The sequence below is a fragment of the Anabrus simplex genome, chromosome 3 (assembly GCF_040414725.1).
Source record: "Anabrus simplex isolate iqAnaSimp1 chromosome 3, ASM4041472v1, whole genome shotgun sequence".
Lineage (NCBI taxonomy): Eukaryota > Metazoa > Arthropoda > Insecta > Orthoptera > Tettigoniidae > Anabrus > Anabrus simplex.
Window position 1 is genome coordinate 246,570,737 of NC_090267.1, and position 24,568 is coordinate 246,595,304.

General features: G+C 38.8%; 1 protein-coding gene across 1 annotated transcript in view; it reads right to left on the reverse strand.

Moving 5' to 3' along the window:
* Positions 1-10,339, reverse strand: part of FucTA (glycoprotein 3-alpha-L-fucosyltransferase A) — a 441,455-nt gene extending 431,116 nt beyond the window's left edge. Inside the window, exon 1 of the mRNA XM_067142956.2 lies at positions 10,106-10,339. The gene's annotated coding sequence lies outside the window, so the exon portion shown is untranslated. The remainder of the gene's footprint in view (positions 1-10,105) is intronic.
* Positions 10,340-24,568: the final 14,229 nt, after the last annotated feature.

Sequence of the window (24,568 nt, forward strand, 5' to 3'; positions counted from 1 at the left end):
CTTGGTACGGAGGAAACTGATGACCCCAGGATCCCTAGAAAAATCTGAAATTTTCAAAACTCCCTGAAGGGGGCACGCTGGGGGGGGCTCAAATTTTGGGCTCAGCATAAGAACACAGTCGTATAGTATATCCAAAACGATAACCTATAGGTTTCGTGGGCTTAAAAATTTTCGAGAATTTCCTCATTTTTATCCCCTATCCCCCCAAATCAAAATGGCGGCACAACCTGCCAGACGAAGTAGACAATTGAAATTTGGTGAAATTATAGCTTTTGGTCCCTAACCGACGGGAAAATTCCAAGATGTTCAAATTTTTCACTTTTTACCCCCCTAAGATATCGAAATATATAGGCAATTTTAATGACTGTGCAGACATTCCTTTTGAGCTATTTTTTGGCTAAACGGTAAGTCGTATCACAAAACGGATGGCACAATGTCGCTTCAATTCGGAGTGATCTACAACTTTGGTCCTGTGACATTTTGTCGTATCTCTCTCCCTTATACGTTAAATTTGGCCGTATTTCTGGATTGTTCGTAAATTCGGTGATTTTTACAAGTATATTTCATTGTTTGACACACTTATAAGAATGATAGGATCATCACGTTGTGTGCGCACATTGGCACGATTATGGGACATGTGTGTACCAAATTTCATGATTCTAGCTTATACATAAGTAGGCAAAAAGTAATGTAAAATGTTAAAAATGCACCCAAATTTCACCCTATTCAAAATTTGATCTCAATTTACCCCCTTAATATGGGAGATACGAGGAAATTGTTTAGAAACAAACATGTAGAGCGATAAATGAGGCGTCTGATGGCGCAAACCGTTTCTTAATATCATAAACTGTTTAGGAGATATGAATCTCGAAGTGGAAGTCTGCACTTTTCAACGTGCTCATGCTTATCTGTCATCTATATATATAAAAGCAAGTCGGGCTGGAGCGATGTATATATAAATATTTAAAAATGAAAAAAGACGTGAATTAATGAGGCACTTCCAGAAATCTCAGAAATTTGAAACTTGGTACGGAGGAAACTGATGACCCCAGGATCCCTAGAAAAATCTGAAATTTTCAAAACTCCCTGAAGGGGGCACGCTGGGGGGGCTCAAATTTTGGGCTCAGCATAAGAACACAGTCGTATAGTATATCCAAAACGATAACCTATAGGTTTCGCGGGCTTAAAAATTTTCGAGAATTTCCTCATTTTTATCCCCTATCCCCCCAAATCAAAATGGCGGCACAACCTGCCAGACGAAGTAGACAATTGAAATTTGGTGAAATTATAGCTTTTGGTCCCTAACCGACGGGAAAATTCCAAGATGTTCAAATTTTTCAATTTTTACCCCCCTAAGATATCGAAATATATAGGCAATTTTAATGACTGTGCAGACATTCCTTTTGAGCTATTTTTTGGCTAAACGGTAAGTCGTCTCACAAAACGGATGGCACAATGTCCCTTCAATTCGGAGTGATCTACAACTTTGGTCCTGTGACATTTTGTCGTATCTCTCTCCCTTATGCGTTAAATTTGGCCGTATTTCTGGATTGTTCGTAAATTTGGTGATTTTTACAAGTATATTTCATTGTTTGACACACTTATAAGAATGATAGGATCATCACGTTGTGTGCGCACATTGGCACGATTAAGGGACATGTGTGTACCAAATTTCATGATTCTAGCTTATACATAAGTAGGCAAAAAGTAATGTAAAATGTTAAAAATGCACCCAAATTTCACCCTATTCAAAATTTGATCTCAATTTACCCCCTTAATATGGGAGATACGAGGAAATTGTTTAGAAACAAATATGTAGAGCGATAAATGAAGCGTCTGATGGTGCAAACCGTTTCTTAATATCATAAACCGTTTAGGAGATATGAATCTCGAAGTGGAAGTCTGCACTTTTCAACGTGCTCATGCTTATCTGTCATCTATATATATAAAAGCAAGTCGGGCTGGAGCGATGTATATATAAATATTTAAAAATGAAAAAAGACGTGAATTAATGAGGCACTTCCAGGAATCTCAGAAATTTGAAACTTGGTACGGAGGAAACTGATGACCCCAGGATCCCTAGAAAAATCGGAAATTCTCAAAATTCCCTGAAGGGGGCACGCTGGGGGGCTCAAATTTTGGGCTCAGCATAAGAACACAGTCGTATAGTATATCCAAAACGATAACCAATAGGTTTCGAGGGCTTAAAAATTTTCGAGAATTTCCTCATTTTTATCCCCTATCCCCTCAAATCAAAATGGCGGCACAACCTGCCAGACGAAGTAGACAATTGAAATTTGGTGAAATTATAGCTTTTGGTCCCTAACCGACGGGAAAATTCCAAGATGTTCAAATTTTTCACTTTTTACCCCCCTAAGATATCGAAATATATAGGCAATTTTAATGACTGTGCAGACATTCCTTTTGAGCTATTTTTTGGCTAAACGGTAAGTCGTCTCACAAAACGGATGGCACAATGTCCCTTCAATTCGGAGTGATCTACAACTTTGGTCCTGTGACATTTTGTCGTATCTCTCTCCCTTATACGTTAAATTTGGCCGTATTTCTGGATTGTTCGTAAATTTGGTGATTTTTACAAGTATATTTCATTGTTTGACACACTTATAAGAATGATAGGATCATCACGTTGTGTGCGCACATTGGCACGATTAAGGGACATGTGTGTACCAAATTTCATGATTCTAGCTTATACATAAGTAGGCAAAAAGTAATGTAAAATGTTAAAAATGCACCCAAATTTCACCCTATTCAAAATTTGATCTCAATTTACCCCCTTAATATGGGAGATACGAGGAAATTGTTTAGAAACAAATATGTAGAGCGACAAATGAAGCGTCTGATGGTGCAAACCGTTTCTTAATATCATAAACCGTTTAGGAGATATGAATCTCGAAGTGGAAGTCTGCACTTTTCAACGTGCTCATGCTTATCTGTCATCTATATATATAAAAGCAAGTCGGGCTGGAGCGATGTATATATAAATATTTAAAAATGAAAAAAGACGTGAATTAATGAGGCACTTCCAGAAATCTCAGAAATTTGAAACTTGGTACGGAGGAAACTGATGACCCCAGGATCCCTAGAAAAATCGGAAATTCTCAAAATTCCCTGAAGGGGGCACGCTGGGGGGCTCAAATTTTGGGCTCAGCATAAGAACACAGTCGTATAGTATATCCAAAACGATAACCAATAGGTTTCGAGGGCTTAAAAATTTTCGAGAATTTCCTCATTTTTATCCCCTATCCCCTCAAATCAAAATGGCGGCACAACCTGCCAGACGAAGTAGACAATTGAAATTTGGTGAAATTATAGCTTTTGGTCCCTAACCGACGGGAAAATTCCAAGATGTTCAAATTTTTCACTTTTTACCCCCCTAAGATATCGAAATATATAGGCAATTTTAATGACTGTGCAGACATTCCTTTTGAGCTATTTTTTGGCTAAACGGTAAGTCGTCTCACAAAACGGATGGCACAATGTCCCTTCAATTCGGAGTGATCTACAACTTTGGTCCTGTGACATTTTGTCGTATCTCTCTCCCTTATACGTTAAATTTGGCCGTATTTCTGGATTGTTCGTAAATTTGGTGATTTTTACAAGTATATTTCATTGTTTGACACACTTATAAGAATGATAGGATCATCACGTTGTGTGCGCACATTGGCACGATTAAGGGACATGTGTGTACCAAATTTCATGATTCTAGCTTATACATAAGTAGGCAAAAAGTAATGTAAAATGTTAAAAATGCACCCAAATTTCACCCTATTCAAAATTTGATCTCAATTTACCCCCTTAATATGGGAGATACGAGGAAATGGTTTAGAAACAAACATGTAGAGCGATAAATGAGGCGTCTGATGGCGCAAACCGTTTCTTAATATCATAAACTGTTTAGGAGATATGAATCTCGAAGTGGAAGTCTGCACTTTTCAACGTGCTCATGCTTATCTGTCATCTATCTATATATATAAAAGCAAGTCGGGCTGGAGCGATGTATATATAAATATTTAAAAATGAAAAAAGACGTGAATTAATGAGGCACTTCCAGAAATCTCAGAAATTTGAAACTTGGTACGGAGGAAACTGATGACCCCAGGATCCCTAGAAAAATCGGAAATTTTCAAAACTCCCTGAAGGGGGCACGCTGGGGGGGCTCAAATTTTGGGCTCAGCATAAGAACACAGTCGTATAGTATATCCAAAACGATAACCTATAGGTTTCGCGGGCTTAAAAATTTTCGAGAATTTCCTCATTTTTATCCCCTATCCCCCCAAATCAAAATGGCGGCACAACCTGCCAGACGAAGTAGACAATTGAAATTTGGTGAAATTATAGCTTTTGGTCCCTAACCGACGGGAAAATTCCAAGATGTTCAAATTTTTCAATTTTTACCCCCCAAAGATATCGAAATATGGAGGCAATTTTAATGACTGTGCAGACATTCCTTTTGAGCTAATTTTTGGCTAAACGGTAAGTCGTATCACAAAACGGATGGCACAATGTCGCTTCAATTCGCAGTGATCTACAACTTTGGTCCTGTGACATTTTGTCGTATCTCTCTCCCTTATACGTTAAATTTGGCCGTATTTCTGGATTGTTCGTAAATTTGGTGATTTTTACAAGTATATTTCATTGTTTGACACACTTATAAGAATGATAGGATCATCACGTTGTGTGCGCACATTGGCACGATTAAGGGACATGTGTGTACCAAATTTCATGATTCTAGCTTATACATAAGTAGGCAAAAAGTAATGTAAAATGTTAAAAATGCACCCAAATTTCACCCTATTCAAAATTTGATCTCAATTTACCCCCTTAATATGGGAGATACGAGGAAATGGTTTAGAAACAAACATGTAGAGCGATAAATGAGGCGTCTGATGGCGCAAACCGTTTCTTAATATCATAAACTGTTTAGGAGATATGAATCTCGAAGTGGAAGTCTGCACTTTTCAACGTGCTCATGCTTATCTGTCATCTATCTATATATATAAAAGCAAGTCGGGCTGGAGCGATGTATATATAAATATTTAAAAATGAAAAAAGACGTGAATTAATGAGGCACTTCCAGAAATCTCAGAAATTTGAAACTTGGTACGGAGGAAACTGATGACCCCAGGATCCCTAGAAAAATCGGAAATTTTCAAAACTCCCTGAAGGGGGCACGCTGGGGGGGCTCAAATTTTGGGCTCAGCATAAGAACACAGTCGTATAGTATATCCAAAACGATAACCTATAGGTTTCGCGGGCTTAAAAATTTTCGAGAATTTCCTCATTTTTATCCCCTATCCCCCCAAATCAAAATGGCGGCACAACCTGCCAGACGAAGTAGACAATTGAAATTTGGTGAAATTATAGCTTTTGGTCCCTAACCGACGGGAAAATTCCAAGATGTTCAAATTTTTCAATTTTTACCCCCCAAAGATATCGAAATATGGAGGCAATTTTAATGACTGTGCAGACATTCCTTTTGAGCTATTTTTTGGCTAAACGGTAAGTCGTATCACAAAACGGATGGCACAATGTCCCTTCAATTCGCAGTGATCTACAACTTTGGTCCTGTGACATTTTGTCGTATCTCTCTCCCTTATACGTTAAATTTGGCCGTATTTCTGGATTGTTCGTAAATTTGGTGATTTTTACAAGTATATTTCATTGTTTGACACACTTATAAGAATGATAGGATCATCACGTTGTGTGCGCACATTGGCACGATTATGGGACATGTGTGTACCAAATTTCATGATTCTAGCTTATACATAAGTAGGCAAAAAGTAATGTAAAATGTTAAAAATGCACCCAAATTTCACCCTATTCAAAATTTGATCTCAATTTACCCCCTTAATATGGGAGATACGAGGAAATGGTTTAGAAACAAACATGTAGAGCGATAAATGAGACGTCTGATGGCGCAAACCGTTTCTTAATATCATAAACCGTTGAGGAGATATGAATCTCGAAGTGGAAGTCTGCACTTTTCAACGTGCTCATGCTTATCCGTCATCTATATAAATTAAATCGTAACGACCGTGTGTCTGTACATTGATTATTTTGGCGAAATTTCCGTACAGTTATCCGTTTCACCTGTAATTATGACCATCTGCATCATTTTTAGCTTTGGTGTCCGTTTGTCTGTTTGTTTGTCTGTTTGTCTGTTTGTCTCTCCTTCTATAACTTGAAAACTACTGGATATATTTCCACCAAACTTCATATTTAGAATCCACCTGTCCTTGGGTAGGTTTTAGCGCAAAAAATAAAAGCGTAACGACCGTGTGTCTGTACATTGATTTTGGCGAAATTTCCGTACAGTTATCCGTTTCAGGTGTAATAATGACCATCTGCATCATTTTTATCTTTGGTGTCTGTTTGTCTGTTTGTCTGTTTGTCTGTTTGTCTGTTTGTCTGTCCTATAACTTGAAAACTACTGGATATGTTTCCACCAAACTTCATATTTAGAATCCACCTCTCCTTGGGTAGGTTTTAGCTCAAATATCGTTTCTAAATCCCTGAACTGAGTGGGGATTTTTACGAAACCGAAACCGTGATTTTGCACTCCCTCAAAGTATACACAACCGAACTTAATGGAAATCAACCTGCCTTAATGAAAATGAATTTCTAAACCTTTTTTTCTCATGTGCATCATTTCGATAACAGGATTTAGTAAGGGATATATCATTAACGGACCGTTTTTCGGTACAAATCCCAGCGGGTGCGTGTAAAGCGTACTTCTTACAACTTGAAAACTAACAAGATATTTGAACCAAATTTTATATATAGCATCCATCTGTCCAGGGGTAGGTTTCCTTGGTGTCTGTTAGTTAGTTAGTTTGTTTGTTTGTTTGTTTCTTTGTTTGTTGGTCTGTTTGTCTTTCTCTAACTTGAAAACTACTGGATATATTTCCACCAAACTTCATATTTAGAATCCACCTGTCCTTTGGGGAGGTTTTAGGGCAAATATTGTTTCTAAATCCCTGAACTAATTGGGGGTTTATACGAAACCGAAACCGTGATTTTGCACTCCCTCTAAATACACACAACCAAACTTTATGGAAATCTACCTGCCTTAATGGAAATTAATTTCTAAACCTTTTCTTCTCATGTGCATAATTTCAATCACTTACAGGAAAGATAGTATGATCAAACTCTACACGAACATTGGCCCACCCAGTACCCATATGTGAGCCAAATGCTATGTCACATAATTATCCGAAAAGTAATGGAAATGTAAGATATTCTTACACAAATTTCAACCTATTCAACGTTTTTGATTCAATCTGACCCATGAATAGATTAGATGCGAGAAAATATCATAGGACCAGCCATTTAGATCGCTAAATACTGCGCCTTACGGTACAATCCTTTGTCGATATGACGTACCGTTTAGCAGCAGTTAATCTGTAAATGAAGGTCTGCAATATTGTAAACATTCATATACTTTCGTATGTCCATCTGTATATATATTCATTGATGTCGATTTGTAGAGATCGAGAAAGGATGTGTCTGCTATTGTAATCAGTACTCCCTACACCGACTTTGACTGCTGGCAGTAGGAATGGGGTCCTTCTCCAACTCCTGTGTAACTGGCATTAGTAAGGAGGGCCTACCATTTTAATGAATAATTCACTTTTCGATTTGTCTTGCAGAAGGCAAGGGATCATGCAGTTTTGTTCGAAAGTCCCCTACTCTATTGTGTTTGGCTCTAGGCCAGGGTGCCCGCCATTATAAACAAATGTTCCAATCTAAAATTTGACTAGCATTAGGCATTGTGGCCTGCTATTTTCATGGAAACTCACTAATTCTGTGTGACTGGCAGTAAGCTGGCTAGCAGCAGTAAAAAGGGACTGTCATTATAATGATAACTGCACAACTCAATTTTGACTGGTGGTAGGGAAGTTGCCTGGTATTATAATAAAAACTCCTCAACTGTAACCTGTCTGAAAGTAGGAAATGGGTCTGCCATTGTAACTAAAACTCCCCAAATCGATTGTGACCGCGCAGTAGGCATTGGGGCCTGCAATTATAATGTAAACTTGCCAACTCGATTGTGAATGGCAGTAGGCAAGTGAGCCTGGCGTTATCATCACAACTCCGCAACCCTCACTTTACATTGGAAACAACGTATGTGGACCTCCCCATGCTATTTCTCGGATAAGGCTAAGAGACATGCAATTTTAAAACAATCTCATTTGCTGCACGCACAGTATTTACGTCGATATCCGTATACAATGTAGAATACCGTAGCGAAGCACGGGTACATTTGCTAGTAATAATAATAATAATAATAATGTCCGCCACTGTGGTGTACTGGTTAATGTGATTAGCTGCCACCCCAGGAGGCCCGAGTTCAATTCCCGGCTCTGCCACGAAATTAGAAAAGTGTTACGAGGGCTGTAACGGGGTCCACACTGAGTAGAGGTGGGTTCCAATCCCTCCTCAGCCATCCTGAAAATGCTTTTCCATGGTTTCCCACTTCTCCTCCAGGCAAATGCCGGGATAGTATCTAACTTAAAGGCCACGGTTGCTTCCTTCCCTCTTCCTTGTCTATCCCTTCCAATCTTCCCATCCCCCGCAAGGCCCCTGTCCTACATAGCAGGTGAGGCCTCCTGGGCAAGGTACTGGTCATCCTCCCCAGTTGTATCCCCCGACCCAGAGTCTGAAGCTCCAGGACACTGCCCTTGAGGAGGTGGAGGTGGGATCTCTCACTGAGTCCGGGGGGAAATGCCGACCCTGGAGGGTAAACAGATAAAGAATAATAATAATATTAATAATAATAATAATAATAATAATAATAATAATAATAATAATAATAATATATGCAAGTGACTTGCATCGATACACATAATATCCTGTAGAAAACTTGGACTGAATTTACAAGTTCGTGCCTAAACTGACAACTTCCATTGGATAATTGATAATAGCCTACCAAACCAAACCAAACCAAGCCCCATGGCATTACAGCCCTTGAAGGGTCTTGGCCTACCAAGTGACCGCTGCTCAGCACGAAGGCCTGCAGATTATGAGGTGTCATGTGGTCTGCATGACGAATTCTCGCGGCCGTTATTCTTGGCTTTCTAGACCGGGACAGCTATCTCACCGTCAGATAGCTCCTCAATTCTAATCACGTAGGCTGAGTCGACCTCAAACCAGCCCTCAGGTACAGGTAAAGTTCCCTGACCTGGTCGGGAATCGAACCCGGGGGCTGGCATTTAATAGCCTACTCATGTTCAAAATGTTAATAATAGGCCAGTTTTAGTGAATAGGCGGTTAGTTTTGTATCACTGTTCCCAAGATACATGGTTAGATGAGGTCGGTGGACTTTAGGTGTGTTTAAATATTACACCTACGTGTCGATGTCTCGCGGCACATGACAGAACTGCGGAATAAAATTCCACGATCTGTAAATTCTGTAGCTGTTGAAAGGTCATTAAGATAAATATTATTTTTGGTAATAATTTTGCTATCAATACTGTGAATACTAGTGTTAATTGCTATGATCCCCATTTGGGAATTTTTACTCCTTTCTGTTAAATTTTGAAGCATTTCTTAGGTTAGCAGCGCAGAGTTGTTATTTCAACTGTTGTCCATAACTTCTTCAAGCCTGTTCATAAGGGATTTTGAATTATTAAAAATATATTAGTGTTGGAATTTTACTTGTACAGCAGTAAAAGCACAGATTTCTCAAGGAATTTCGCTTCTGTTTAATGAAAAAGGGGTGACATTATTATATAGACAGTCTGTAATTTCAGGATACTATTTATTATATTATAAAGGCTATAATAAACTAAGTTATATCCAATAGCATTTTGTTTTCACAACTGAATTGTTACTGTGAGAGGTAGTTTAAGATTGATCCTAATTTGCGGCTCATAATCGATGATAGTTTCCTTCTAATTGTGTACATGGCGTTTTTTCTCTGTTACTAGATGCAACAGAAATCCAGGGAACAGTTTTAATTACAGGGAAACAAACACAATTAAGAAGTTAATGGGTTAAATACACATTACTTTGAAATTTAATATCTGGCACTACAGAGTACAAAAACTGACACCTGCATTTTCGAATTAAATTCAATACATACCTAAACTTCTGACCCCTCATGCTGAAACATTCTCTCCAGTCATGATAGTTGTATTCCGATTCCAGAAACTGGTGAATATATCCTCGATTAAGTTGCACTTTATTATTTTTGGATTCCTAGTAATAATATTCACCAACTTAAACTGTAACTTTCAATGCTATATAATGACATTCACCACGTTAAGAACGACTTACAGTTCTGTAATTAATGAAATGAAATTTACGTTACACTTAATTGAGGCATAGCCTTTAACACTTGTTACTAGCGGGGGCTCTGACCACGCTTGTAGTCGGCGTACTTCTATGAAGCAACCAGTACTGTTCCCGGCGAGCGAAGACAACGGATCACTTGGTGTCCCGTTGTGGCTGACACACTCTCATACGTGCTGTTGGCCTGCTACTGCCCAGGTGTATCTAGTTCAGCCTTCACGCCCTCGCTCCATCTCTGTACCTTATCGGCCGACCACTCACTTTCGGCACGACAGTCAGCTGATCGCCAAACGTGAACGAGTGCAAGCTTGTCAGAACACCGGCTCTGTTTGCCTGCAAGGTGTTAAAAAATGGCGCTTTCCGACCAAGCCAAGCCTAGTCAGCCTGTCAGGGTCTTGTTCTCAGGGAACTAGATTCGATTCCCGACCGAGTCGAGGGACTTTAATCTTAAAAGGTTAATTTTCTTGGCCCGGGACCTGGGTGTTTGTGCTGTCCCCCACATTCCTGCAACTTATTCACCACACACGACACTCCTCCACCACACTAACACGCAGTTCCCCCCATACACAGCAGGTACTGGAGGAACTCATATACTCCTGACTCGTGCCGGTAGATATCTCGGGAAGTGCAAGATCTCTTGGCGTCTCGGCATGTTGGAAAATATTAACAGTAGTTAGTGACACGTGAATTCAGTAACATTAGTGTTATGTGAAAACAGTTGAGACACGCTGGAATGTCGGAGTTTTGTTTTGAAAGAAGGCCATTACTGAGCGAGTTTGCTACGCTGTTGGGGTCATATAGCTGATAACTTACATTCTGGAGATAGTGATCTCAAACTCTGTTGCGTCAATTAAGGTACAGCCTGGCGTGGAAGAAAAACACTTGTTAATGAATTTCTTTGGATGTATCATTCCATTGATATACTTTTGAGTGCCAACCACTTATTTTGTAAAGTGACAAAAGTTGCTTCTCGTTCATCTGGAAGGACACGGTTTCTGTTCCAAATGAGGAAGTCGAGAAATTTAGAAAAGTAGCAAACCATCTTGGGTTTGCTCAGCATACGACAGAAATGAATACCAGGTAAATGAAGTGAAATGGCGTATGGCTTTTAGTGCCGGGAGTGTAAGCGGACTTCGGCTCGCCAGGTGCAGGTCTTTTGATCTGATTCCCGTAGGCAACCTGCGCGTCGTAATGAGGATGAATTGATGATGGAGACGGCACATACACCCAGCCCCCGTGCCAGAAAAATTAACTAATTATGATTAAAATCCCCGACCCTGCCGGGAATAGAACCCGGGACCCCTGTGACCAAACCATTTGGCTAACCATTTGGCCATGAAGCCGGACAATACCCGGTTAATTCTCGGGATACTGGTAACATGGGATAACATGTTTAGTCCAGATTTTCAGACAGATGGATCCACTTATGATAATAATAATAATAATAATAATAATAATAATAATAATAATAATAATAATAATAATAATAATAAAAATAATCTATATAAATACAGTTGTAGGGGTCCGCTGTCTGTAATTTTCTTTGTTTTGCGAATATTTCAGATATTTGTCCGTTTTAGGTCAACTGAAGACCATATCAGTGGCTTTTATTTTTCGTATCTTTTTGTTCCATCCTCACGGCGAAACGGCTGGATAGATCAAACTTCATATTTAGAGCATACTCATCCCGGAGAAGGTTTTGATATGCATATGATTTAAAATTCACCGAATAGACGGGTGTGTATAGGAAAACCAGAGTAGTTTTATTCCATTTTCTATTTTATTATTATTACAACTTCCCCTATGCGGAGGCTGCTACAAGGACAAAGTATGTCGACTACACAGTATTTTGTCTTCTAAGTTACTGTTGACTTTGCTAGTGTGCCAGGTAGAAGATTCACCAAAAGGCTCAGGAATAGATTTGCAATACGGTTCTTCAGATGTTATATAGATGATTGCGGAGTATGGTCACTGAACCTCGTATTGCGGCGATAGCGATGTCGTGAAGTCGTGTCCGGCTGAGACCGAGAGAATCCCATAGCTGTACAAGAAATTTAGGGATTGTGCCTCGAGCTCCGATTATGAGTCCATGGACGGAAATATTGTCTAGGTGATATTTATCTTTATAGTAGTTTACAGTTGGCTGGTAAATTGACTTCTTTTCGGCGTCCACCTCTTCGGCCTGGCCAACGTGCGACTCGAAGCGTATTGTGGGATCTAAGATTAGTCCTTGCTTGCTAGCTGGTTCTTATACTGTTGATTTCCTGTAAAATCCGTGGACTATATGAGAAACGTCCCTTCATTATAAACAACTTATGTTATGTTCACAATTTAGCTTACTCTTCAAATGACGGAGAAAATTACTATTTTCTACGAGACTCATGCTCTGAATTAAGTGACCGACAGACCGACAACGAACCTGCAGGTTACCGTGGTAACGTTTCTGACCGCTTGCCCGCAAGGAAGTAACGTATTGGCATTTTCGTCATCATTCCTGTAAACTTGTGGTTGTTCCTTGGGTAGATAGCGAGAGAGACGTTAATCGGCCATTCTGCGGGTTATTGGTGGAATACCGTTTACAATCGTCTTCGAACCCAGCACTAAGGGGCGCTCTTAATATTTGAACAGTATCGTGGATATTTCACACCATAAGTCATTTTCTGGCATTTGCTATAATTTTTACTGTTTCTACTATATTCCGCTTTAATGTCTTGCCTCTGCCTTGCCTCTTTAGGCTTAAGTAATAACACCATAAGTCACCTTCTTATCTGTTTATCTAAGAATTCCTGCGCCTCAATTTCTCCACTGTTACCGCCTTCTTATATCCGTAATGCATACCATCACAATTTATTGCAGGACATTTTATTTTGCAATGCATCCACTTGGTATTTACATTTTGTTCTATCTGGCTGTCCTCAATTATAAACCTATTTTCTATTAATTTCATCTTTCTTAAAAGTATTACTTTCTTCCTTAAGTACTTTGTATGTGTGCGAGTGCTAATTCCGAAACCTGGGCACACTTTTCTTTGGGGAAAAATTCCAAGCTGTTCAAAAGTATAACACTTGGCCCCGGAAAATATCGAAATATGGATGAAATTTTAATGACAGTGCAGACCTTCGTTTCAGGATAATCGGTGGCTAAATGGTAAGTCGTATCACAAAACAGAGAGCACAATCGCAGTTCAATTTGGAGAGATCTACAACTTTGGTTCTGTGACTTTTTGTCGTATGTCTATCTATATATATAAAAGCAAGTCGGGCTGGAGCGATGTATATATAAATATTTAAAAATGAAAAAAGACGTGAATTAATGAGGCACTTCCAGAAATCTCAGAAATTTGAAACTTGGTACGGAGGAAACTGATGATCCCAGGATCCCTAGAAAAATCGGAAATTCTCAAAATTCCGTCAAGGGGGCACGCTGGGGGGGCTCAACTTTTGGGCTCAGCATAAGAACACAGTCGTATAGTATATCCAAAACGATAACCTATAGGTTTCGTGGGCTTAAAAATTTTCGAGAATTTCCTCATTTTTATCCCATGTCCCCCCAAATCAAAATGGCGGCACAACCTGCCAGACGAAGTAGACAATTGAAATTTGGTGAAATTATAGCTTTTGGTCCCTAACCGACGGGAAAATTCCAAGATGTTCAAATTTTTCACTTTTTACCCCCCAAAGATATCGAAATATGGAGGCAATTTTAATGACTGTGCAGACATTCCTTTTGAGCTATTTTTTGGCTAAACGGTAAGTCGTATCACAAAACGGATGGCACAATGTCCCTTCAATTCGGAGTGATCTACAACTTTGGTCCTGTGACATTTTGTCGTATCTCTCTCCCTTATACGTTAAATTTGGCCGTATTTCTGGATTGTTCGTAAATTTGGTGATTTTTACAAGTATATTTCATTGTTTGACACACTTATAAGAATGATAGGATCATCACGTTGTGTGCGCTCATTGGCACGATTAAGGGACATGTGTGTACCAAATTTCATGATTCTAGCTTATACATAAGTAGGCAAAAAGTAATGTAAAATGTTAAAAATGCACCCAAATTTCACCCTATTCAAAATTTGATCTCAATTTACCCCCTTAATATGGGAGATACGAGGAAATGGTTTAGAAACAAATATGTAGAGCGATAAATGAGGCGTCTGATGGCGCAAGCCGTTTCTTAATATCATAAACCGTTTAGGAGATATGAATCTCGAAGTGGAAGTCTGCACTTTTCAACGTGCTCATGCTTATCCGTCATCTATATATATAAAAGCAAGTCGGGCTGGAGCGATGTATATATAAATATTTAAAAATGAAAAAAGACGTGAATTAATGAGGCACTTCCATAAATCTCCGAAATTTGAAACTTGGTACGGAGGAAACTGATGATCCCAGGATCCCTAGAAAAGTCGGAAATTCTCAAAATTCCGTCAAGGGGGCACGCTGGGGGGGCTCAAATTTTGGGCTCAGCATAAGAACACAGTCGTATAGTATATCCAAAACGATAACCTATAGGTTTCGTGGGCTTAAAAATTTTCGAGAATTTCCTCATTTTTATCCCCTATCCCCCCAAATCAAAATGGCGGCACAACCTGCCAGACGAAGTAGACAATTGAAATTTGGTGAAATTATAGCTTTTGGTCCCTAACCGACGGGATAATTCCAAGATGTTCAAATTTTTCACTTTTTACCCCCCAAAGATATCGAAATATGGAGGCAATTTTAATGACTGTGCAGACATTCCTTTTGAGCTATTTTTTTGGCTAAACGGTAAGTCGTATCACAAAACGGATGGCACAATGTCCCTTCAATTCGGAGTGATCTACAACTTTGGTCCTGTGACATTTTGTCGTATCTCTCTCCCTTATACGTTAAATTTGGCCGTATTTCTGGATTGTTCGTAAATTTGGTGATTTTTACAAGTATATTTCATTGTTTGACACACTTATAAGAATGATAGGATCATCACGTTGTGTGCGCACATTGGCACGATTAAGGGACATGTGTGTACCAAATTTCATGATTCTAGCTTATACACAAGTAGGCAAAAAGTAATGTAAAATGTTAAAAATGCACCCAAATTTCACCCTATTCAAAATTTGATCTCAATTTACCCCCTTAATATGGGAGATACGAGGAAATGGTTTAGAAACAAATATGTAGAGCGATAAATGAGGCGTCTGATGGCGCAAGCCGTTTCTTAATATCATAAACCGTTTAGGAGATATGAATCTCGAAGTGGAAGTCTGCACTTTTCAACGTGCTCATGCTTATCCGTCATCTATATATATAAAAGCAAGTCGGGCTGGAGCGATGTATATATTAATATTTAAAAATGAAAAAAGACGTGAATTAATGAGGCACTTCCAGAAATCTCAGAAATTTGAAACTTTGTACGGAGGAAACTGATGACCCCAGGATTCCTAGAAAAATCGGAAATTCTCAAAATTCCGTGAAGGGGGCACGCTGGGGGGGCTCAAATTTTGGGCTCAGCATAAGAACACAGTCGTATAGTATATCCAAAACGATAACCTGTAGGTTTCGTGGGCTTAAAAATTTTCGAGAATTTCCTCATTTTTATCCCCTATCCCCCCAAATCAAAATGGCGGCACAACCTGCCAGACGAAGTAGACAATTGAAATTTGGTGAAATTATAGCTTTTGGTCCCTAACCGACGGGAAAATTCCAAGATGTTCAAATTTTTCACTTTTTACCCCCCAAAGATATCGAAATATGGAGGCAATTTTAATGACTGTGCAGACATTCCTTTTGAGCTATTTTTTGGCTAAACGGTAAGTCGTATCACAAAACGGATGGCACAATGTCCCTTCAATTCGGAGTGATCTACAACTTTGGTCCTGTGACATTTTGTCGTATCTCTCTCCCTTATACGTTAAATTTGGCCGTATTTCTGGATTGTTCGTAAATTTGGTGATTTTTACAAGTATATTTCATTGTTTGACACACTTATAAGAATGATAGGATCATCACGTTGTGTGCGCACATTGGCACGATTAAGGGACATGTGTGTACCAAATTTCATGATTCTAGCTTATACATAAGTAGGCAAAAAGTAATGTAAAATGTTAAAAATGCACCCAAATTTCACCCTATTCAAAATTTGATCTCAATTTACCCCCTTAATATGGGAGATACGAGGAAATGGTTTAGAAACAAATATGTAGAGCGATAAATGAGGCGTCTGATGGCGCAAGCCGTTTCTTAATATCATAAACCGTTTAGGAGATATGAATCTCGAAGTGGAAGTCTGCACTTTTCAACGTGCTCATGCTTATCCGTCATCTATATATATAAAAGCAAGTCGGGCTGGAGCGATGTATATATAAATATTTAAAAATGAAAAAAGACGTGAATTAATGAGGCACTTCCATAAATCTCCGAAATTTGAAACTTGGTGCGGAGGAAACTGATGCCCCCAGGATCCCTAGAAAAATCGGAAATTCTCAAAATTCCCTGAAGGGGGCACGCTGGGGGGGCTCAAATTTTGGGCTCAGCATAAGAACACAGTCGTATAGTATATCCAAAACGATAACCTATAGGTTTCGTGGGCTTAAAAATTTTCGAGAATTTCCTCATTTTTATCCCCTATCCCCCCAAATCAAAATGGCGGCACAACCTGCCAGATGAAGTAGACAATTGAAATTTGGTGAAATTATAGATTTTGGTCCCTAACCGACGGGAAAATTCCAAGATGTTCAAATTTTTCACTTTTTACCCCCCAAAGATATCGGAATATGGAGGCAATGTTAATGACTGTGCAGACATTCCTTTTGAGCTATTTTTTGGCTAAACGGTAAGTCGTATCACAAAACGGATGGCACAATGTCGCTTCAATTCGGAGTGATCTACAACTTTGGTCCAGTGACATTTTGTCGTATCTCTCTCCCTTATACGTTAAATTTGGCCGTATTTCTGGATTGTTCGTAAATTTGGTGATTTTTACAAGTATATTTCATTGTTTGACACACTTGTAAGAATGATAGGATCATCACGTTGTGTGCGCACATTGGCACGATTAAGGGACATATGTGTACCAAATTTCATGATTCTAGCTTATACATAAGTAGGCAAAAAGTAATGTAAAATGTTAAAAATGCACCCAAATTTCACCCTATTCAAAAGTTGATCTCAATTTACCCCCTTAATATGGGAGATACGAGGAAATGGTTTAGAAACAAACATGTAGAGCGATAAATGAGGCGTCTGATGGCGCAAACCGTTTCTTAATATCATAAACCGTTTAGGAGATATGAATCTCGAAGTGGAAGTCTGCACTTTTCAACGTGCTCATGCTTATCTGTCATCTATATATATAAAAGCAAGTCGGGCTGGAGCGATGTATATATAAATATTTAAAAATGAAAAAAGACGTGAATTAATGAGGCACTTCCATAAATCTCCGAAATTTGAAACTTGGTACGGAGGAAACTGATGATCCCAGGATTCCTAGAAAAATCGGAAATTCTCAAAATTCCGTGAAGGGGGCACGCTGGGGGGGCTCAAATCTTGGGCTCAGCATAAGAACACAGTCGTATAGTATATCCAAAACGATAACCTGTAGGTTTCGTGGGCTTAAAAATTTTCGAGAATTTCCTCATTTTTATCCCCTATCCCCCCAAATCAAAATGGCGGCACAACCTGCCAGACGAAGTAGACAATTGAAATTTGGTGAAATTATAGCTTTTGGTCCCTAACCGACGGGAAAATTCCAAGATGTTCAAATTTTTCACTTTTTACCCCCCAAAGATATCGAAATATGGAGGCAATTTTAATGACTGTGCAGACATTCCTTTTGAGCTATTTTTTGGCTAAACGGTAAGTCGTATCACAAAACGGATGGCACAATGTCCCTTCAATTCGGAGTGATCTACAACTTTGGTCCTGTGACATTTTGTCGTATCTCTCTCCCTTATACGTTAAATTTGGCCGTATTTCTGGATTGTTCGTAAATTTGGTGATTTTTACAAGTATATTTCATTGTTTGACACACTTATAAGAATGATAGGATCATCACGTTGTGTGCGCACATTGGCACGATTAAGGGACATGTGTGTACCAAATTTCATGATTCTAGCTTATACATAAGTAGGCAAAAAGTAATGTAAAATGTTAAAAATGCACCCAAATTTCACCCTATTCAAAATTTGATCTCAATTTACCCCCTTAATATGGGAGATACGAGGAAATGGTTTAGAAACAAATATGTAGAGCGATAAATGAGGCGTCTGATGGCGCAAGCCGTTTCTTAATATCATAAACCGTTTAGGAGATATGAATCTCGAAGTGGAAGTCTGCACTTTTCAACGTGCTCATGCTTATCCGTCATCTATATATATAAAAGCAAGTCGGGCTGGAGCGATGTATATATAAATATTTAAAAATGAAAAAAGACGTGAATTAATGAGGCACTTCCATAAATCTCCGAAATTTGAAACTTGGTGCGGAGGAAACTGATGCCCCCAGGATCCCTAGAAAAATCGGAAATTCTCAAAATTCCCTGAAGGGGGCACGCTGGGGGGGCTCAAATTTTGGGCTCAGCATAAGAACACAGTCGTATAGTATATCCAAAAAGATAACCTATAAGTTTCGTGGGCTTAAAAATTTTCGAGAATTTCCTCATTTTTATCCCCTATCCCCCCAAATCAAAATGGCGGCACAACCTGCCAGATGAAGTAGACAATTGAAATTTGGTGAAATTAGAGATTTTGGTCCCTAACCGACGGGAAAATTCCAAGATGTTCAAATTTTTCACTTTTTACCCCCCAAAGATATCGGAATATGGAGGCAATGTTAATGACTGTGCAGACATTCCTTTTGAGCTATTTTTTGGCTAAACGGTAAGTCGTATCACAAAACGGATGGCACAATGTCGCTTCAATTCGGAGTGATCTACAACTTTGGTCCAGTGACATTTTGTCGTATCTCTCTCCCTTATATGTTAAATTTGGCCGTATTTCTGGATTGTTCGTAAATTTGGTGATTTTTACAAGTATATTTCATTGTTTGACACACTTGTAAGAATGATAGGATCATCACGTTGTGTGCGCACATTGGCACGATTAAGGGACATATGTGTACCAAATTTCATGATTCTAGCTTATACATAAGTAGGCAAAAAGTAATGTAAAATGTTAAAAATGCACCCAAATTTCACCCTATTCAAAATTTGATCTCAATTTACCCCCTTAATATGGGAGATACGAGGAAATGGTTTAGAAACAAACATGTAGAGCGATAAATGAGGCGTCTGATGGCGCAAACCGTTCTTAATATCATAAACCGTTTAGGAGATATGAATCTCGAAGTGGAAGTCTGCACTTTTCAACGTGCTCATGCTTATCTGTCATCTATATATATAAAAGCAAGTCGGGCTGGAGCGATGTATATATAAATATTTAAAAATGAAAAAAGACGTGAATTAATGAGGCACTTCCATAAATCTCCGAAATTTGAAACTTGGTACGGAGGAAACTGATGATCCCAGGATCCCTAGAAAAATCGGAAATTCTCAAAATTCCGTCAAGGGGGCACGCTGGGGGGGCTCAAATTTTGGGCTCAGCATAAGAACACAGTCGTATAGTATATCCAAAACGATAACCTATAGGTTTCGTGGGCTTAAAAATTGTCGAGAATTTCCTCATTTTTATCCCCTATCCCCCCAAATCAAAATGGCGGCACAACCTGCCAGACGAAGTAGACAATTGATATTTGGTGAAATTATAGCTTTTGGTCCCTAACCGACGGGAAAATTCCAAGATGTTCAAATTTTTCACTTTTTACCCCCCAAAGATATCGAAATATGGAGGCAATTTTAATGACTATGCAGACATTCCTTTTGAGCTATTTTTTGGCTAAACGGTAAGTCGTATCACAAAACGGATGGCACAATGTCCCTTCAATTCGGAGTGATCTACAACTTTGGTCCAGTGACATTTTGTCGTATCTCTCTCCCTTATACGTTAAATTTGGCCGTATTTCTGGATTGTTCGTAAATTTGGTGATTTTTACAAGTATATTTCATTGTTTGACACACTTGTAAGAATGATAGGATCATCACGTTGTGTGCGCACATTGGCACGATTAAGGGACATATGTGTACCAAATTTCATGATTCTAGCTTATACATAAGTAGGCAAAAAGTAATGTAAAATGTTAAAAATGCACCAAAATTTCACCCTATTCAAAAGTTGATCTCAATTTACCCCCTTAATATGGGCGATACGAGGAAATGGTTTAGAAACAAACATGTAGAGCGATAAATGAGGCGTCTGATGGCGCAAACCGTTTCTTAATATCATAACCCGTTTAGGAGATATGAATCTCGAAGTGGAAGTCTGCACTTTTCAACGTGCTCATGCTTATCTGTCATCAACATATATAAAAGCAAGTCGGGCTGGAGCGATGTGTGTATATATAAATATTTAAAAATGAAAAAAGACGTGAATTAATGAGGCACTTCCAGAAATCTCAGAAATTTGAAACTTGGTACGGAGGAAACTGATGATCCCAGGATCCCTAGAAAAATCGGAAATTCTCAAAATTCCCTGAAGGGGGCACGCTGGGGGGGCTCAAATTTTGGGCTCAGCATAAGAACACAGTCGTATAGTATATCCAAAAAGATAACCTATAAGTTTCGTGGGCTTAAAAATTTTCGAGAATTTCCTCATTTTTATCCCCTATCCCCCCAAATCAAAATGGCGGCACAACCTGCCAGATGAAGTAGACAATTGAAATTTGGTGAAATTAGAGATTTTGGTCCCTAACCGACGGGAAAATTCCAAGATGTTCAAATTTTTCACTTTTTACCCCCCAAAGATATCGGAATATGGAGGCAATGTTAATGACTGTGCAGACATTCCTTTTGAGCTATTTTTTGGCTAAACGGTAAGTCGTATCACAAAACGGATGGCACAATGTCGCTTCAATTCGGAGTGATCTACAACTTTGGTCCAGTGACATTTTGTCGTATCTCTCTCCCTTATATGTTAAATTTGGCCGTATTTCTGGATTGTTCGTAAATTTGGTGATTTTTACAAGTATATTTCATTGTTTGACACACTTGTAAGAATGATAGGATCATCACGTTGTGTGCGCACATTGGCACGATTAAGGGACATATGTGTACCAAATTTCATGATTCTAGCTTATACATAAGTAGGCAAAAAGTAATGTAAAATGTTAAAAATGCACCCAAATTTCACCCTATTCAAAATTTGATCTCAATTTACCCCCTTAATATGGGAGATACGAGGAAATGGTTTAGAAACAAACATGTAGAGCGATAAATGAGGCGTCTGATGGCGCAAACCGTTCTTAATATCATAAACCGTTTAGGAGATATGAATCTCGAAGTGGAAGTCTGCACTTTTCAACGTGCTCATGCTTATCTGTCATCTATATATATAAAAGCAAGTCGGGCTGGAGCGATGTATATATAAATATTTAAAAATGAAAAAAGACGTGAATTAATGAGGCACTTCCATAAATCTCCGAAATTTGAAACTTGGTACGGAGGAAACTGATGATCCCAGGATCCCTAGAAAAATCGGAAATTCTCAAAATTCCGTCAAGGGGGCACGCTGGGGGGGCTCAAATTTTGGGCTCAGCATAAGAACACAGTCGTATAGTATATCCAAAACGATAACCTATAGGTTTCGTGGGCTTAAAAATTTTCGAGAATTTCCTCATTTTTATCCCCTATCCCCCCAAATCAAAATGGCGGCACAACCTGCCAGACGAAGTAGACAATTGATATTTGGTGAAATTATAGCTTTTGGTCCCTAACCGACGGGAAAATTCCAAGATGTTCAAATTTTTCACTTTTTACCCCCCAAAGATATCGAAATATGGAGGCAATTTTAATGACTATGCAGACATTCCTTTTGAGCTATTTTTTGGCTAAACGGTAAGTCGTATCACAAAACGGATGGCACAATGTCACTTCAATTCGGAGTGATCTACAACTTTGGTCCAGTGACATTTTGTCGTATCTCTCTCCCTTATACGTTAAATTTGGCCGTATTTCTGGATTGTTCGTAAATTTGGTGATTTTTACAAGTATATTTCATTGTTTGACACACTTGTAAGAATGATAGGATCATCACGTTGTGTGCGCACATTGGCACGATTAAGGGACATATGTGTACCAAATTTCATGATTCTAGCTTATACATAAGTAGGCAAAAAGTAATGTAAAATGTTAAAAATGCACCCAAATTTCACCCTATTCAAAATTTGATCTCAATTTACCCCCTTAATATGGGAGATACGAGGAAATGGTTTAGAAACACACATGTAGAGCGATAAATGCGGTGTCTGATGGCGCAAACCGTTTCTTAATATCATAAACCGTTTAGGAGATATGAATCTCGAAGTGGAAGTCTGCACTTTTCAACGTGCTCATGCTTATCTGTCATCTATATATATAAAAGCAAGTCGGGCTGGAGCGATGTATATATAAATATTTAAAAATGAAAAAAGACGTGAATTAATGAGGCACTTCCAGAAATCTCAGAAATTTGAAACTTGGTACGGAGGAAACTGATGATCCCAGGATCCCTAGAAAAATCGGAAATTCTCAAAATTCCGTCAAGGGGGCACGCTGGGGGGGCTCAACTTTTGGGCTCAGCATAAGAACACAGTCGTATAGTATATCCAAAACGATAACCTATAGGTTTCGTGGGCTTAAAAATTTTCGAGAATTTCCTCATTTTTATCCCATGTCCCCCCAAATCAAAATGGCGGCACAACCTGCCAGACGAAGTAGACAATTGAAATTTGGTGAAATTATAGCTTTTGGTCCCTAACCGACGGGAAAATTCTAAGATGTTCAAATTTTTCACTTTTTACCCCCCAAAGATATCGAAATATGGAGGCAATTTTAATGACTGTGCAGACATTCCTTTTGAGCTATTTTTTGGCTAAACGGTAAGTCGTATCACAAAACGGATGGCACAATGTCCCTTCAATTCGGAGTGATCTACAACTTTGGTCCTGTGACATTTTGTCGTATCTCTCTCCCTTATACGTTAAATTTGGCCGTATTTCTGGATTGTTCGTAAATTTGGTGATTTTTACAAGTATATTTCATTGTTTGACACACTTATAAGAATGATAGGATCATCACGTTGTGTGCGCTCATTGGCACGATTAAGGGACATGTGTGTACCAAATTTCATGATTCTATCTTATACATAAGTAGGCAAAAAGTAATGTAAAATGTTAAAAATGCACCCAAATTTCACCCTATTCAAAATTTGATCTCAATTTACCCCCTTAATATGGGAGATACGAGGAAATGGTTTAGAAACAAATATGTAGAGCGATAAATGAGGCGTCTGATGGCGCAAGCCGTTTCTTAATATCATAAACCGTTTAGGAGATATGAATCTCGAAGTGGAAGTCTGCACTTTTCAACGTGCTCATGCTTATCCGTCATCTATATATATAAAAGCAAGTCGGGCTGGAGCGATGTATATATAAATATTTAAAAATGAAAAAAGACGTGAATTAATGAGGCACTTCCATAAATCTCCGAAATTTGAAACTTGGTACGGAGGAAACTGATGATCCCAGGATCCCTAGAAAAGTCGGAAATTCTCAAAATTCCGTCAAGGGGGCACGCTGGGGGGGCTCAAATTTTGGGCTCAGCATAAGAACACAGTCGTATAGTATATCCAAAACGATAACCTATAGGTTTCGTGGGCTTAAAAATTTTCGAGAATTTCCTCATTTTTATCCCCTATCCCCCCAAATCAAAATGGCGGCACAACCTGCCAGACGAAGTAGACAATTGAAATTTGGTGAAATTATAGCTTTTGGTCCCTAACCGACGGGATAATTCCAAGATGTTCAAATTTTTCACTTTTTACCCCCCAAAGATATCGAAATATGGAGGCAATTTTAATGACTGTGCAGACATTCCTTTTGAGCTATTTTTTGGCTAAACGGTAAGTCGTATCACAAAACGGATGGCACAATGTCCCTTCAATTCGGAGTGATCTACAACTTTGGTCCTGTGACATTTTGTCGTATCTCTCTCCCTTATACGTTAAATTTGGCCGTATTTCTGGATTGTTCGTAAATTTGGTGATTTTTACAAGTATATTTCATTGTTTGACACACTTATAAGAATGATAGGATCATCACGTTGTGTGCGCACATTGGCACGATTAAGGGACATGTGTGTACCAAATTTCATGATTCTAGCTTATACACAAGTAGGCAAAAAG